General features: G+C 46.2%; 1 pseudogene; it reads left to right on the forward strand.

Annotated features, from left to right (window-relative positions):
- Positions 1 to 3,731: 3,731 nt before the first annotated feature.
- Positions 3,732 to 12,465, forward strand: LOC105067611 (polypeptide N-acetylgalactosaminyltransferase 11 pseudogene; annotated as a pseudogene).
- Positions 12,466 to 16,426: the final 3,961 nt, after the last annotated feature.

A 16,426-nucleotide genomic window follows, 5' to 3' on the forward strand; every position in this document is an offset into this window, starting at 1 on the left:
GATGAGGTGGGAGCTGGAGACCAGGCAGACAAGAGAACACAGTATCACTGCTAACTCTTATCCAGGGTCATCAAATGCTGTGGGTGGCCCAGAGCCACCCTGCTTCATGCAGGGCAGGGCTCAGGCTGAGACCCCCATCTTCAGCATGAAGCTTGGGTTCATTCTGAAATAAAGTGTAAACTAGAAGGAAATTCACTCAATGATACCAAACACCATGGAAATGTGCCTACTTCATACTAGGTTCCAAAAGGGGATATTCTCAAAAAACTCCCCTAAAATGTTATCACCATAAGCTGGCCCTTGGAACCAGAAATGTCATGTGTGAAACTTGAAAGACCTAAGGGAGAATGGTTTATGTAAAATGGACCCAGCTCTGAAATGTCCCCAGGAGCCTGGCAGAAGCAAACACAAATCCTCACTGGAAAAACACACCCTCTGTCCAAGTGCTCAGAAATCCCAGAGAGAGTTCTATTTATCTAAGTAACAGTCAGATGAAATGGCAAATGGTAAAGCAAACCTACATTGATTTTGAATAGTTAAATTCTTGAGTCTAGAGTATACAGTTAATATGTTGAATATTGTTAAAGAAACCTAGAGGGAATTGTAAACCAGTATAAGAAGCAAGAGACTATCAAAAGTGACCAGGAGCAAGTATATGCTTTGGACATTGAAACTATAGGAACAGAAATTAAGAACATGACCAAGAGATTCAAGATCAGGATGGACACAGCAGAAGACAGAGTTAGAAACTGGAAGTTAAATCTAAAGAATTTACTCAGAAATCATCACAGAGACAAAATGAGATTTAAAAAACATGAAGGAGAAGTTTAGGAGGGATGCAAGGGAAAGTCAGACCAGTCAACATATGTGTTTGAAGTTCCAGAAGAGGTAATGGAAAGACTGTGGGCAAGTCAATATTCAGTGACATCATTGCTAAGCATTTTCCACAATCTTCTGGAAGAGTTTGAGAAGGACTAGTATGAGTTCATCTTTGTATGTTTGGTAGAATTCCCGGTGAAGCCATCCGGTCCTGGACTTTTATTTGTGGGGAGGTTTTTTTTTGCTAATTCAATTTCATTTCTAGTGATCAGTTTATTCAAGTGGTCAGTTTCTTCTTGGTTCAGTCTTGGTGGACTGTATGCTTTCAGAAATTTGTCCATCTCCTCTAGGTTATCCATTTTGGTTCCAAACAGTTTTTCATAATATTCTCGTATGATATTCTGTATTTCTATTTTATTTGTTGTAATTTCTCCATTTTCCTTTCTTATTTTGCTTATTTGTGCTCTTTTTTCTTCTTTGTGAGTTTGGCCAGAGGATTGTCGATTTTATTTGCTTTTTCAAAAAACCAGCTTTTGGTTTGATTGATTTTTTCTATGGTTTTTTAAATCTCTATTTTGTTTATTTCCTCCCTGATCTTTATTATTTCCTTCTGCTGCCTTTTCAGGTTTTTAGCTCTTCTATTTCTAATTCTTTTAGCTGGTGGGTTAGATTGTTTATTTGAGATTGTTCTTCTTTTTTGAGGAAGGCCTGTATGCTATGAGATCGCTCATATGTGGAATCTAAAAAAAAAAAAAAAAAGCAACAAACAAACAAAACATAAATACAAAACAGAAACAGACTCATAGACATAGAATACAAACTTGTGGTTGCCAAGGGGGTGGTGGGGGGGTGGGAAAGGACAGACTGGTAGTTCAAAATGTAGAATAGATAAACAAGATTATACTGTATAGCACAGGGAAATATATACAAGATCTTATGGTAACTCACAGAGAAAAAAATGTGACAATGAATATATATATATGTTCACGTATAACTGAAAAATTGTGCTCTACACTGGAATTTGACACAACATTGTAAAATGATTATAAATCAATAAAAAACGTTAAAAAAAAGAATAAGAGTGAAATAAATACATTTAGATAAATAAAAATAGCAAGTTTACCGAAGGTGAGACAAGTGAGGTGTCGAGGGCATGGAATTTAAGGAGGTGCTTGCTCTCAGGGCCATGACAGTTTAGAATTAGCACCTGAGAGTGAGTGCTTCCTTAAAATTTATACCCTAGGTGCCTCACTCTGGTCTCTATTGGCTCTGATACCACCAGAAATCCCCACTGGGGAACTTCTACATTTTTTAAATTGAAGTATAGTTGGTTTACAATGTTGTGTTAATTTTTGGTATACAGCATGGTGATTCAGATACATGCACACACACACACACACACACACACATATATATGCACACACACACACATTCTTCTTATATTCCTTTTTATTATAGGCTATTACAAGATACTGAATATAGTTCCCTGGGCTGCACAGTAGGACCTGTTGTTTATTTTATATAAGTAGTTTGTATCTGCAAATCCTGAACTGCTAATTTCTCTCTCCACCACTTCCCCCTCTAGTAACCATAAGTTTGTTTTCAATGTCTGAGAATCTGTTTTTTTTTGTAAATAAGTTCATTTGTGTCATTTTTTAAGATACCACATAGAAATGATATCATATGGTGTATTTCTTTCTCTTTCTGGCTTACCCACTGGGGAACTTCTAAAGGATATATTTCAGGAAGAAGGGAAATAATCCCAGGAGGAAGATATGAGGTGTAAAAAAATGACAAGTTCATGAAATAGACAATATCTAGATAAGTCTAGATAGTTTGAATGTCTAAAAAAATTAATAAAAGTGTAATATGTAGGCTTGAAAGAAAAAGATGGAGCCCGACAGCCAGATGACAGTCCCTGAGCTGGGAGGGAGGGAGATGATTGTGGTTAAAGCAGTCAACCATTCTTGTCTTGTTCAAGAAGGTTGTGATTAACCCAAGACAGGCACTTGTTGGAATTTCTTTGATAACCACCCAATACGTGCTTCCTGCTAGACCGTCCTACTGGCTCCTAGCATACTTGCCCCTGAGTTATATAGCCTCGTGTAAACTTACTTCTTCTCACATCAGAGTCCAATGGGCTGTCCACAGAAGAGCCACATGAGCCTCAACTTCAAGACCTTCTCGGGGTTGTCAGAATAAACATGTACCCAGAAAATGTGTGTTAAACATCTTAAACTCACTCGATTTGTGTGTGTGTATGTGTGTGTGGCAAAATTAATATAGTTCATGCTGCTAGACTAAAGGGGAAACCATAGACTATTCACTACTGGAACTCCAGCAACCCAGCATGTGCCCCAGCACATGGTCAAAACTCAAAAGATATTTCTTGAATGGTTTTCTAGCCATGTCGGATGGTGTTGTGTATCATACAGATGGTTCCTACTCTGTGCATTTTTTGCTTCATTTTGTAGATATCTGACATGCACCTGTTAACTCCAAGCATCGTCCTCAGTCCTGGAGAGATGAAAAATGCTGAGCTAAACATGGACATGAACCCGTCCTCGCAAGTGTTGCCATCTGGAGCTGTGACTTTCAAACTTCAACTACAAGCACACTAAGACATGCATTTTATTTTGTGAAGTGGCACACACAGGCCACACAATGATAAATGTCTGATATATCTTTAGCACACATGATGGACTCTGATATTTTCTATTTTATTCATTTTTCTTAAAGAAGGATGCCAGTTGTCACCCACTAAGTTGATTTTCTGACCCATGACAGCTTGGATCATACTTGTGGTTTGAAAACCATTGATCTAGTGCAGAAGTTCTGAATCTTTTCCTCTGCCATGACTTCCTCAGAATCATGTTTTACAGCACACAAAACAATGGACATTGGGTTACAATGGAAACTTTATTACATTGAAATGCAATTATAAACATGTTCAAAAAAACACATGATAGAGTTATATGTGTGCTTCATTATTAACGCATTACATCAAGATCTGGCAACCGACTCACATTGGTGTCATTTTGAAGTAGTGACGAGGAGAAACGCTATCTTGAGAATTCTGCCACGACTATGATGTAATCTGGAAATATCTGTGATTACCACTAGTGACAACGTCACAGGTGCTGAGATGACTGCTCTGGAGTATCACCGACATGTGTAACTGAAGGAATGCTACATTTGAGAAGTTAGTGAAAACAAAGGAGCATTTTTCCCCTGGACCCTGCAATGGGAATGCCTGGTCTAGTGGGGCCACACTTTATCCCAATAGTCTGAGTCTTATTGGTCAGTTGGAGAAATGTTGATCCATGTCTACAACCGCACCTTTCCAGGGTGCTGGTCGCTGCGGGTCTACCAGTTTAAAAGCTGGGAGAGGAATAAGAGCTACAAAGAGCTAAGGCAGCAAGTGCACCGACAAGGGGCAGGCGGGCAGGAATCCCAGGGTCCCCCAGCCCGCTTTCCACCCCCTGCGCCCTCCACCCTGGTCTACAGCGAGTGACGCACAGTGCAGACCAGTCCTGCAGTCTGTGATTCGTTTCTGGTCATCAGCTGTATTCTGTTGGGACGGAGAGCATCGTTCAGGGGTGACCTCGTGGGTGTCTCTGTGGCTTCTCATTCCCATTGTGACAGTAGAGCTGTGGCCCTAGAGGATCATCTGCTCACGTTGCTGACAGGTTGACATTAGAAGAAGGGAGGAAAAAAACAGCCAGCGCAGAGGACCGATTTAGCCTTGTTAGATTCACCCGGAAGAGCAGGGTGTGGGAGGGAGCGCTGTATCAGCTCCCCAGCTGTTTGTCAGGGTCAAGGCGCCTGCTTGCTAACACGCCTGGAGAAAGCCACCTTGCGACTACACTGTTGGATAAATAATGAGACAGTTCCTTGTATCTCACAGGCCATGTGGGGGGAGCTCCAAAAGAGCTGAAGACGGTCTGAAAAAGTGGAATTGCAGCTGCCTCTGATTTTTCATGCCTTATTGAGGGGCCATTGGCGGGCCCCCACTTCCATTTTCTGATATTTTATTAAACGGACACAACCCTCTGTCAGTGGTCTGGCTGGAGCAGGAGACTAGCAGACTGCAGGATTTAGGAGGTGAGATGGTTAGTTTTATGTATCAACTTGGCTGGAAGACAGTAGCCAGCTATTTAATCAAATGCTAATCTCGGTGTTGCAGTGCAGCTGCTTTGCAGATGTGACTAACATCTATAATCATCAGATTATAAAGGAGACCATTGCCCTCAGTAATGGCAGGGGATGCTCATCCAATCAGTGCAAGGCTTTAAAAGCAAAGGTTGAGTTTTCCTGGAGTAGAAGAAATTCTGTATCAAGGCTGTCACATCATCTCCTGCCTGAGTCTCCAGTCTGCCAGCCCTAAGAATGTCAGCTAGCCCTCAAAATCACAGGAGCTAATTTCTATATAAATCACTTAATATATTTTGTTTTATTTCCCTGGAGAATCCTGACTGATATGAGATGCATTTAAAATTTTTGTTTTGTTTTAAATAGCTTAAAGGCAAGAATCTGAAAGCAAAGTGACTTAAGCACAGTCCCCCGCCCCCCACACACCACACACCACAGTCTGTGAGTTTGGAAGAAGACTTTGGGCCATTGAGAGGTTGGAAAACAGGGACACCAGTCTTTCTTCTTCTTTTTTTTAAACTTTATTTAGTGTGCAGAGGGGAGCAGCCACTCCTCATCTGTCTGTGCAGGCCCTCCCTCACCCTCTGTTCACAGCTCTGTGTTCTGTGCTCTGATCCCCACCTCCATCCTGCTCCTCGCCCCACACCTGACACAGTCCCCACAGACTCCCCACTCCTCTGGCCTAGGTCATAGAGATGGCTTCATCTTACTGGTCTTTTTGCCACATTGTCTCTCTTTCTGAAACTTCTTCACTCTTTGCTTTCTGCCCTCAGTGTCCCTTTCTCTGCTCTTCTCTTGGTCTCCATCCTTCTCTCCACCTGCCCCAGAAACGTTGGGGTTTTCTGGGTCTCATTCACTGAACACCCAGTTGCTGGGTGATCTCTTCACTTACATAGTTTGAAGCACCTCCTGAATCTTGCTGCTTCCCAAACTTTGTCTCCATCCTAGAACTCTCCTTCCTTCTTCAAAATCATCCAACCAACCATGCTCTGGACATCCCCCCAGAGACCCTCACGACATCTCAGACTCAACAATGGACCCATCATTCCCACCCCCACTTTCTTGATCTCAGTTGGCAGAATTTCCATCCACCAGCTCCAGAGCTGTATCTCCCCTAATAACAAGCCAGTCATTCTTGTTCATGCCTGATTTCCTTAAGAGCAGTAGAAACACTTTTACTCTATCCAAGTGATGAAACTGAATTACTCTGAGGCATAATCATTATTCCAGGTACATGATTTCAGTAATGGGCTAATTGGCTGCCTCTACCCCTAGATAATACTTGAAATAAGTAATGTGTACACCTGTGTTTTTAATCAAAGTAAAAAATAATAACCAGGGTCAGTCGAGAGGCACAGTCAATGTGTTAGTGGTGCTTCTGGTAAGTTCATGGCAGTCCAGGGCCGTCACCATGCGAATGCCCCTGACCTCGTCTGATAAGTTTCTGGTGGTGAGTAGGGGGAACGTGTACTTGCCGGTGAATGAGAGGGCAAGACGGAGAACAGAACTCAGAGGGATATCAGGCCTTGACAAGGACATAATCTTTGTCCTAAGTACAGTGGGAAACCACTGGAAGGTTCTGGGCTGTGGATGGGGGTTGTGAAATGATCAGATTAGTGTTTTAGCTGATTGTCCTGAGCTCCAGGCGGGACAGGATTAGATAAGGCCAGCATGGAACTGAGACTCCTTATTCGGATTCAGTTGGCCTGGGGTGGGGCCCCGGCATCAGGGAGATTTCAAAGTCCCCCAGGTGGTTCCAACATGGAGCCATGGTCCTGGAGGCAAAGCTGCAGAAGTGTGGGCCCTCTGCACCCCGTACTGCATCCCAGAGTTTCTCAGTCTCACTCCAGTGCACACCCAGCCTCCAGCACTAGGTTATGTCTTCAGCAGCTTCTGCTCCAGGAAATTGAAAACCGCCCTTCAGCTACACTGGGTCTATAGTGGGAAGTGGTGTCACTGTTTGATACTTGTTATGGGTGCCTTCTTGCACCTGCAGCCTGGATGGTTTTGCTTTTTGTTCATTTCAACTTCAGCAAAGTGACTCAACCACTTAAGAATGTGCTCATCAAGGGGTCTGGACCCCCTGCACCATCCCCCCCCCCCAAATTCTATCTCTGTTTCACTCGAGGTCCAAGTCAAGGATTAGAATCACAGTTCAAAGCACACAAAATTGATGGGACAGATAACCTTATTGAAGATTCAGGCAAAGATAACGTGAAACGTGAAATTCTCTTCTGAACTGGGTATGATATTTAATGAAAGTGATCAGGCTTTGAGAGACTTGAAGTATGAGAAACATGCCTTCAGTATGTGTCTTGGGCTCCCAGAGAGATGTGCTAGACACCAGGATGCAGCAGATAAAGACAAGTCTGATTTGACGGACTTGCTAGTGGCTGGTGTTGCTATTTGTTTCTACAACGAAGCCTTGTGTGCCTTGCTCGGCCTGTGCCCAGCCTCCTAGACCGCACACTTCTTTATGAAATCAGGCTTGACAACAATTTTAAAGGAGACCTAGATGAGTATGTCCAAAGGTACCTCCCTGGAAAAATTAAAGTAATAAGAAATACAAAGAAAGAGGGATTGATTCGAGGAAGAACAACCAGAGCAGCCCTGGCTGCAGGAGAAGTCCTGGTGCTCCTGGATGGCCGCCGTGGAGGGAGTGTGATGGCGGAGCCCTTGCTGGCTGCCATCCAGGAGGGTGCCCGGTGACTGACACCATCAGTGCTGACCCTAACCTACAGCTCATCTCCTGTGTTGGAAGGAGGATTCAACTGGGGGCTGCACTTTATGTGGGATCTTGTTCCCTTTTCTGAGCTTGGAGAACCAGAAGGAGCTACTGCACCAATAAAGCCACCTGGAATTGCTGGAGAATTGTTTGCCATGAACAGAAACTATTTCACTGAACTTGGACAGTATGACAGTGGCATGGGTATGGGGAAGGGGGGAAAATTTAGAATTATCATTTCGGATTTGGATGTGTGGCAGTAAACTCTTCATCATCCTTGCCCTAGAGTCGGACGCATTTTTGGAAAAAGGTGACCACGTGATTCTCCTGACGTCCAGGATGTCATGACACACCTGATGAGTGTGTCATCGTATGTTTTGCTGAGTGAATAGAAGAGGCAGTGTTTTTCCTTAAGACCTGATCTGAGATCCAAAAGCTATGGAAGCATCAACGAGCATGTTGAACTGAGGAAGAAGTTGGGTTGTAAATCATTTAAATGGTGTTCGAATAATATTTACCAAGAGATGCAGCTATCTGAGCCCAATGCCAAACCCTAGCAACCCATTTTTATCACCAAAGGGTCAAAACACCCCAGAGTCTTTCAGTGGGAAAGGCTTTATCACCACCAGATCAACGAGTGTCTGGTAGCCTAAGGCTGCTCAGGTCAGAAGGCGGGTCTAAGAGTGCTTAAAGGCTATGGCTACGGTGCCCCAAATCAGATCTGAATTTATAATGAAGAGCATGGATTGGTTTTAAATAATCTCCTCTGCCTTGATACGTCAGAAATTCATTCATCAAGTGGCTCATGAAGGGTCACGGGTCAGGAGGATCCCAGCAGTGGACTTTCAGGAAGAAAATTCGGCTGCACCAGGTGTCAGTTGGACAGTGCCTGAGAGTGGGTGAGCCACTGAGTCACCAAGGTTGTGTCGCTGTGGTGACCTGTGATGGCTCCTCCTCACAAGGTGGCCTTGGGAATGTTCAGGCGGATGCCATGGCTGGAGTGTGGTGCATCACGGAGATGGCTGAGCAGAGGGGGGACAGCAGGTACACTAGACACGGGGGCACCAAGAGACCATCAGCAGGTGAAGTATGTTTCACCAGGACATTAAGGTCATTTCTGAGCTTCTGTTGAGGACTTTCTTGCTTATGGCAGGAAGCCAAAATACAAGTTTAACTCTATAAAGAGTCACGTTTGTACAGAAGGGCAAAACCCAGGAAACCAACATGTCTATTCAAATCTATTTATGCTTCTTTTTAATCCATTTTAATAATGGAATGGTGTTTATCTCATCAGGAACTTGTTGTGATTTCCTTTCTTAGAAGACCTCAGAAGAGACAGTTTTTGTTTTTTACTTCTGTTATCATGTTCTAAATAGGTAATTATAAAGAAACTGATTGAATCCACTTTACTTTTAACCTCTAGAAGACATCATTTATAAGATTGTATTTGAGAGGTAGTTAACTATTATATTTTGATGGATTGTGGTACTAGCTACATTTAAAATAAAGTATCCTTTTTATTGTTAAAAATAATAATATGGAGCCAGGGTGAGACTGTCTGCACTATACTAAGTCCTCTAAAGCTTGAGACCCGGTTGTGGCCCTGCAGGAAGGATTCATGCAGCCTCTGCTTCTCAGCCCAGCAGCCAAGAGACTTCACTCCTCACTCGGCAGCCTGGCTTTCCTTCAGGCAGCTCTGATGGTTGGAAAATCCTTCCTTATTTCAAAGTCCAAATCTTCTCCATTGGTTCAGCCTTGTCCTCTGCACAGAGTAAACATTTCAGTTCTTTTAACAGCCCCACAATGAGCTGGTTTCAGGGACCTCTGTTTCCTTCCCTTTTCTCTCCCTTTAATGTGTCATTGCAGGCATGTGGAAGGAGAAAGAATAAACGTAAGATGAAGGACAAATCAAACCTCACATGCCAGACCTCCAGGCTCTCGAATCCTGCTCCCAGAGTCAATCATGTTACCACTTTCTGTCTTTTCAAGGGAGTTGTATGCAATTGCAAAGTCTACGCATTTTTTTTTTTTTGGACAAAAATATTGCATACACTCTTCTGCCCCCTGCTTTTCTTAAACCCAATAATAAATTTTGGAGATGACGCCACATCAGTATTTAAAGTCCCACCTGATTCTTTTAAGAACTACATAAGCAGTTCAGTAAATTGCATTACTGAAATTGCATTAAACCAGTCCCTTATTGGTGGACACAGGTAGCTTCCAGTATTTTGCTACCACAAACAAAGCAATCATTAATATCCTTGCATTGTATATACCTCTTTGTAGAGATTATCTGTGCCATAAATTTAGAGCAATGCAATTGCTAGATTGAAAGATACGTGCATTAAGATTTTAATACATATTTCCAAATTGCTATCCAATGAAGCGATACTGGCAAGGTGCGAGACTTACCGCTCCCTCTCACACTTAGGAGAGATGTCACTTTATAATGTCCTCTTGGAAATGTTTTGCCCTGAACTGAACCCACTATTCCTGTGTGACCCACGGGCCTCAGTGAATGTAGAGCATCCCTTCTCATTCCAGTCGCTCTGCTTCTCATAAAACAACTCAACACAGAAGCTGCCATTGCGACCACGGCCACATCACTGACAGTTAGTCACTGAGCTCTGTTCCGAAGTGTGACTGCTGAACCAGGTGTCTCCCATTCTGCACCCGGGCTATGGGACTTTTGTATGCAGGCTGCGGAGTTTCCATTTATCTATGTATTTGTTTCTTTTTGCTGCTCTAACAAGTTACGCAAATTTGGGATCTTAAAGTATACACGGATTTATTATTATCTTTCAGCTTTGTTGTTCAGAAATCCGAAATGAATCTCAGTGGGCTCAGATCAAGGTATCTGCAGGGATGTGTTCCTTCTGGAGGCTCCAGGGGAAATCCACTTGCCTTGTCTAGCTTCCAGAGGTTGCCTGCATCCCTCAGCTCCTTCCTCCACCCCAAAGCCAGCATCGCAGCTTCTTCCAGTCTCTCTCTGGCTCTGACCCCTGCTTCCATTGTCACGTCTCCTTCTCTGACTCTCCTGCTTTTGTCTTCTATGTTTTTAGAGCCCAGTGATTCCATTGGGCCCACCTAGATAATCCAGGATGATATTCCTGTCTTAAGATCCTTAACTCAATTACATCTGCAAAGTCGCTTTTGCCATGTAAGGTAACATATTCACAGGCTCCAGGGATTATCTTTAGAAAGCCACTATTCCACAGATCCCCCTCTGTGTTAAACATCATCTTGTTAAGGCTAATTGCTTCAAATGCTGCTTAAACATAAACCGGCTTTCAGTGAGGGTCTGGGTAGCTTCCCTTCTACAGGGATTTTAAATGAAGTACCAACCAGCATGTAATGTTGAGCTGAGCATCCTTGGGGCTAGAGTGAAGAATCACAAAACAGCTAACATGTGGATCTGTGCTCTCCATTTTATAAAGAGCATTTACATCCATTATGGTCAACGATGGAAATTCACAATTCCACTTCCCACAGTCAGGTAAGGAATCTACTGGGAGTCACGTGGCAGGTGCACATCCGTAAGATTCTTCCGGCTCCACAGTGGAAGATCTTTCCACTGAATTAGCTGCGCAAAAGCTGTGGTACCAGCCCACATGGAACCTCCAGTATTAGTCCTTGGGAACTCTTTTCCTCTGTGGCTTTCCAAAGCTGCCTGTTCCCATAAGCTACCAATTTAAGTTGGAGTAAATTTTCCTTTTTCCCAGTTTACAGAGCTTGGTTCCTTGCCTTAACCACCTAGAACTCAGGACAGCCTTGTCAGCCAAGCAGGGCAGGCCCAGGACAGTGTCTGCACATCCCAGATGCCATAGGGGAGACGGGAGGCCCAGAAGGATGGGGGCCACCGCCAAGGGCACAGGAGATTCAAACCCATAAGGCTCTTCTCACCGAGCCACCCTGTCTCTTCCAGAGAGGCTGCCCTGAAAAGCTAGAAATTTCAAAACCCTCAAATAGTCTGACCTTCACTCCAGAGAACATGACGGATTTCCCAGAAATTGGAGGCTGAATAGGGAACTAATATAAATGGGGTACCTGCTATGTGCCAGCGCTGTCTGGAGAGAGCTGATGTAACCCTCCTAACAGTTTGGGGGCCATTGACATCATTTTACTGATGGCAGTTCTGAGAGGTTAAGGTCACAAAGATGGCAATCAATGGATTCCATAGCAGGACACTCTGATTCCCTGACTTGTCCTCTCACCCCTGCTGGAGGAGGCGCTCAGCAGCATTCTGGGTTTAAAACAAAAATCTAGCCCCTGCTTGGTAAGAGTACAAAGCCCTCAGATGGCTGGGTTAGGTTTGCAGGGGGCTGGATTAAAGTGAGTGGGGCGGGTGCGAGAGGCAGGGGGTAAAGTGAGGCCAACTGTCCCCTGGCTGATGCCCAGTGAACTGCAGCCCTGGAAGCAGGTGCCAGAACCCTCCCCCAGCCGACAGCAGAGAGAGGAGGTCCAGGTGGTGTGGTCAGGGGTCAGGGGGAAATGTCAGAGCCAATTACCAGGCAAAGTCACCAAGCAAGCAACGAGCTGGAGAGCCAGAGGCTTGTCCAGAAATGCTCTCGTGGCTGGCTTTGATCACCATTGGTCTGAGTTGAGCTTCATTTCCATTTTTCCTTCAGTTTAGACCCCATCTGCTGCTCCGTTTGACTGAGCCCACCACTAGAGACACAGGCATGCAATTATCCAACTCCCACGCCTTTTCTTGTTCTCTTTCTCTTTGGGTTTAATTTCCATCAGAGGCTCTGCCTTCAGCTTGCTTTAAAACCTGCAATTAGGAGAAGGCAGCTAATGAGACCAGGAGCAAACTTGTGCCCTGTGCAGCTATTCTTTATAATGAGATAAACAAGGGAAAGTGTCAAACAGAGGGCTCTCTATGTTGCTCTGATGACTGAAAGGGTCCCCAGCATTGCAATTAAACATGCTGCAGTTACCACGTGTCTGGAAGGTTGTGGTCCCCGGGGTCCTGGATCTCAGCTGGCTGAAGACCCACTGGCCAGGGCTCCCAGGTCTGGAATCCCTCCGTGTCATGGCCCACAGAGAAGTGCCCCCGGCAGGGCCACCGAGTGTGGCATCCGATCTCTGACCTCGGCGACTGCACGGCTGTCTTTCTGAGAGCGGTTTGTTTTCCTCCCCAAGCACATTATGGGGTAATGACTGGGAGTGTGGAAATTGGTGTGGAAATTGCAAACAGCATGTGTCATAATGAATATTTTGACTTGGAATACAGCCTTCTCAGCAACTCCTGGTGTCTGCAGGAACTCAAGAGGTGGCAGAAAAATCTACTGTGAAAGCACCACTCACACAGTGTAGCTAATAATGGGAATTCAACTGCAGAAGCATTTATTTAGTGCCTGCTCTGGACCTGGCTCTGGGCTGAGCAGTTGGGATACGGAAGTGAATAAGATGTAGCCTCTGTCCTTTGGAGCTAATGGAGAGGATTGCGGAGTTGAAATGATGTTGTACCTAATGAAGTTCCCCGCCCCTCCCCCGCCCCCTGGCCCCTTAGGTCTAGATTTACTCGACAAAAAGGAAGGAGTGACTCAAGGCTGAAGGTTGTTTTTGAACCAACACTTATTTCAGGTCCCAAGGGGAGAACACTCTCCTCCCTCTCCCTCCAGCCCGACCCCGCCTGCCCATGGCTAGAGCCCAGTGCAGGGGCCAGAGGTCAGTCCCAGCCCAGCCCCCTCCGGAGGTGCACTCGGGAGCGCTCAGTGCTATGAGCCCTGACCCTGGCCACATCCTGGAGCTGCCTGGGTTGCTCAGCAGCAGAGCAGATGCCAGACCCCTCAGGAGAGGTTCTGATGTGCAGGTTTGGGACTGGTCCCAGGAGCTGTGTTTGAAACAATCGTTCCAGATGATTCTGGTGCCTGATAGGGCTTGGGAACCACTAACCCAGGACCCAAGTACCATTTTACCACCTTCAGCTGCTGGTGTTGGCTGGTGACACGTCCCTTTTCGGGGACACATTTTCCCCATCTGTGAAACACACTTGCCGATCTCGGAGGCCTCCTGCCTCTGTGCACCTGCGTGTCCACGAGGTGGGATGCCCGGGCGCCCGCCCATGAGGCCGCCCCCACTTCCATCCCCGCGTCGCAGGGGAGAAGACGGCCAGCCAGCCGAGACCCGGCACTGGTCCCAGCCTCTCTACCTGCTTCCTGGTGACCAAAGCTGGGCCCCCTCCCTCTCTGGGCCTCAGTTCAGGGTAGCTCTATGAGGAATTTCAGCAGGTAATCACTGCTTTGTATTTCCTTTCTTCGGGGAATTTTTCAGGGCAGAGAGCAAAGCACCTTGAAGGCAAAGTCAGGGGCCCTGGGTGGAAGCTGGCCTTCGTGGCCGTCACATCCAGAGGGGCAGCTGTGGGGTGGGCTCTGGGCATTACTAGCTGTGTGATCCCAGGCGAGTTACTTAACCTCTCTGAGCTCAGTCTCTGCAGCTGCTAAATGAGAAAGCCACCTCTGGAGCTCTTCAAGGAGGAATTGTGGCTGAGTCCATTTAGGCTGTTAAAACAAAAATACCATAGACTGGATGGCTTACAAAGGACAGAAATTTCTTTCTTCTCATTCTGGAGGTTGGGAAGTCCCAGATCCAGGCACCTGCAGATTCAGTGTCTGGTGAGAGCTCACCTCTCTGGTTCACAGATTCTGTCTTCTTACCATGTCCCTCGATGGCTGAGCAACAAAGGAGCTCACTGGGGCCTCCTTTATCAAGGCTCTAATCCCATTCATTCTGGTGGCCACCAGCAGAGCGAAAGCAGCTGGCCAGGGGTCAGGCCAGCACATTGTGGGCTAAAAGCCCCCTTGGTCTTGGAAAGAAAGTGGGAGCCTGCTGGGAACTTACAAACCACACTGCTGTCAGCTAATTTTCTCCTCTGAACCTCTAAGAGCAAACCACAGAGGCCAGCCCCATCCACCCTCTTCCCCCAGCCACCAGCTCAGCACACGGTCCTCCCTGTTAACCCTCCTGGCATCAGGGTCAGGCACTGCAGTGTTGGACTGATGCTCATAATGGCTAATGGCCCAGAGTTTCGGGAAAATTCTGCAGACAATAAGCCTGCAGGCACCTATAACATTTAGTCAGGAAGATTCTCTGTAGGTGAAAAGGACTCGTGAACCATAAATTCTGTACAGAGGTTGAATGAATTCCCCAAGAAGCACATACAGAGAAGGACAAGGCCAGAGGGGTCCTCTCCCAGTCAGCGGTGGTCGTGATGGGAGAGGCCCAAGGCCCCCCTGGTGGGCGTGGGTGTTGGCTCAGGAGCTGCAAGCAAGGGGCTCATTGAACTGCTCAGAGTTGGGTGCAGCTGGGGGCTTCCCATCGGTACTAACCTGCCTTTCTGGAGACTGCTGCCCTGTTCTGTGCAGCCCCTCAAACTTCTCTCCCTTCTGCCCGAGGACTTACAGATCCTCCCATATCTGTAAAAAGGAGACAGTGATCATATTGTGGGGATTCATGGAAACACTACCCCAAAACACTCAGCATGGTGCCTGGTGTCTAGGCTTCACGCACGACACACCAACTGTTGAGACCATTGTCATTTTTACAAACTGCTCCTGGGGGACCTGGCGGGGTTGGCCATGCTGGATGAGGTGGGGAACCAACAGAAAATTCACATCCAAGGGCCGGCATCCAGCATCGGCTCTCTCTGGCCCCGCCCCAGTCTGGCTCAGCTCCCTGTATCTGAGGCTGGGTGGGAAGGGAGTGGGGTGGGCTCTGGTTCGGTGGCAGAGGGGCTAGACACTGTCATCTCCCCAAGTCAGGCCGCCTAGGTAGAGTTTGTGCTAAGACCCAAGCAAGCATCTCTGGGGCCTTCTGATGCTGGTCCCTTTTCTCTAACAAAGTGTCTGAGCGAGCCAGTGGTGCCCCTCCGCCAACACCCCAGCACATCTGGTGTTCCACCTGGGAGCTCCACAGAGACAAAGGAGGCTGCTTTGCAAATGCCTTGAGAGGTGATGGAAGGGTGGGGGCAGCTTCTGCTGTTCCACCAGAGTCTTGTGAAAACAGGTTTATAACAATTTTCATGGCGTGATCAGTGTTGTCCCTCTGAGAACAAAATGACTCAGCCTTGAATAAGGCTGGAGATAGAACTGTTTGGAGTCTTAGGAAATGATGTCAGACAGTTGAAACTTAGGTATTAAGAAGGACCCAGTTTTCCATAGAGTTTATCCAAGTGTCTAAGATTTCCTTCCTCGGGGAGTACTTTGAAGTCCACTGACAGCAGTCACCTGGGCACTGACGTTTGAAAATGCAGAACCCCACGTCTTGCCTGGACCTCCTTAAAGTGATCTCTGAGGAAGGGGCACAGGAATCTGCATTTTAAACAACCTCTCTTGGTGATTCTTGTGGATAGTAAAGTTCAAGAGCCAATGGCATCATTCCAGATGCCTTAGACCTTCCACAAAGGTTGTGGGAGCCCCAAACATATCCTGGACCTCTTTCTTCCCCGTGGTGCACACAGTCCAAAGGATGTGAGCTGATACAAGGAATTCCAGGCATCTGATGAAATATCCTCATTAAAATCGTAGGCAAGTTAGTTTATCCTGAATTGGGGTAAATTCTAAAAATGTACAGCCCACGGTCCCCCCAAGGATTACACTGCAACCCTGTGAAGGCACTGTTCACCTGCACCCAAGTATGTAACAAGGCCAGCGCCCCGGAGGTGGACGTGGCCCGCTCTTTCCATCTTCTCTCAGAAAGAAAGGCGTCGTGAGAAAGAAAACTAGT

This window comes from Camelus bactrianus, chromosome 11, assembly GCF_048773025.1.
Source record: "Camelus bactrianus isolate YW-2024 breed Bactrian camel chromosome 11, ASM4877302v1, whole genome shotgun sequence".
Taxonomy (NCBI): domain Eukaryota; kingdom Metazoa; phylum Chordata; class Mammalia; order Artiodactyla; family Camelidae; genus Camelus; species Camelus bactrianus.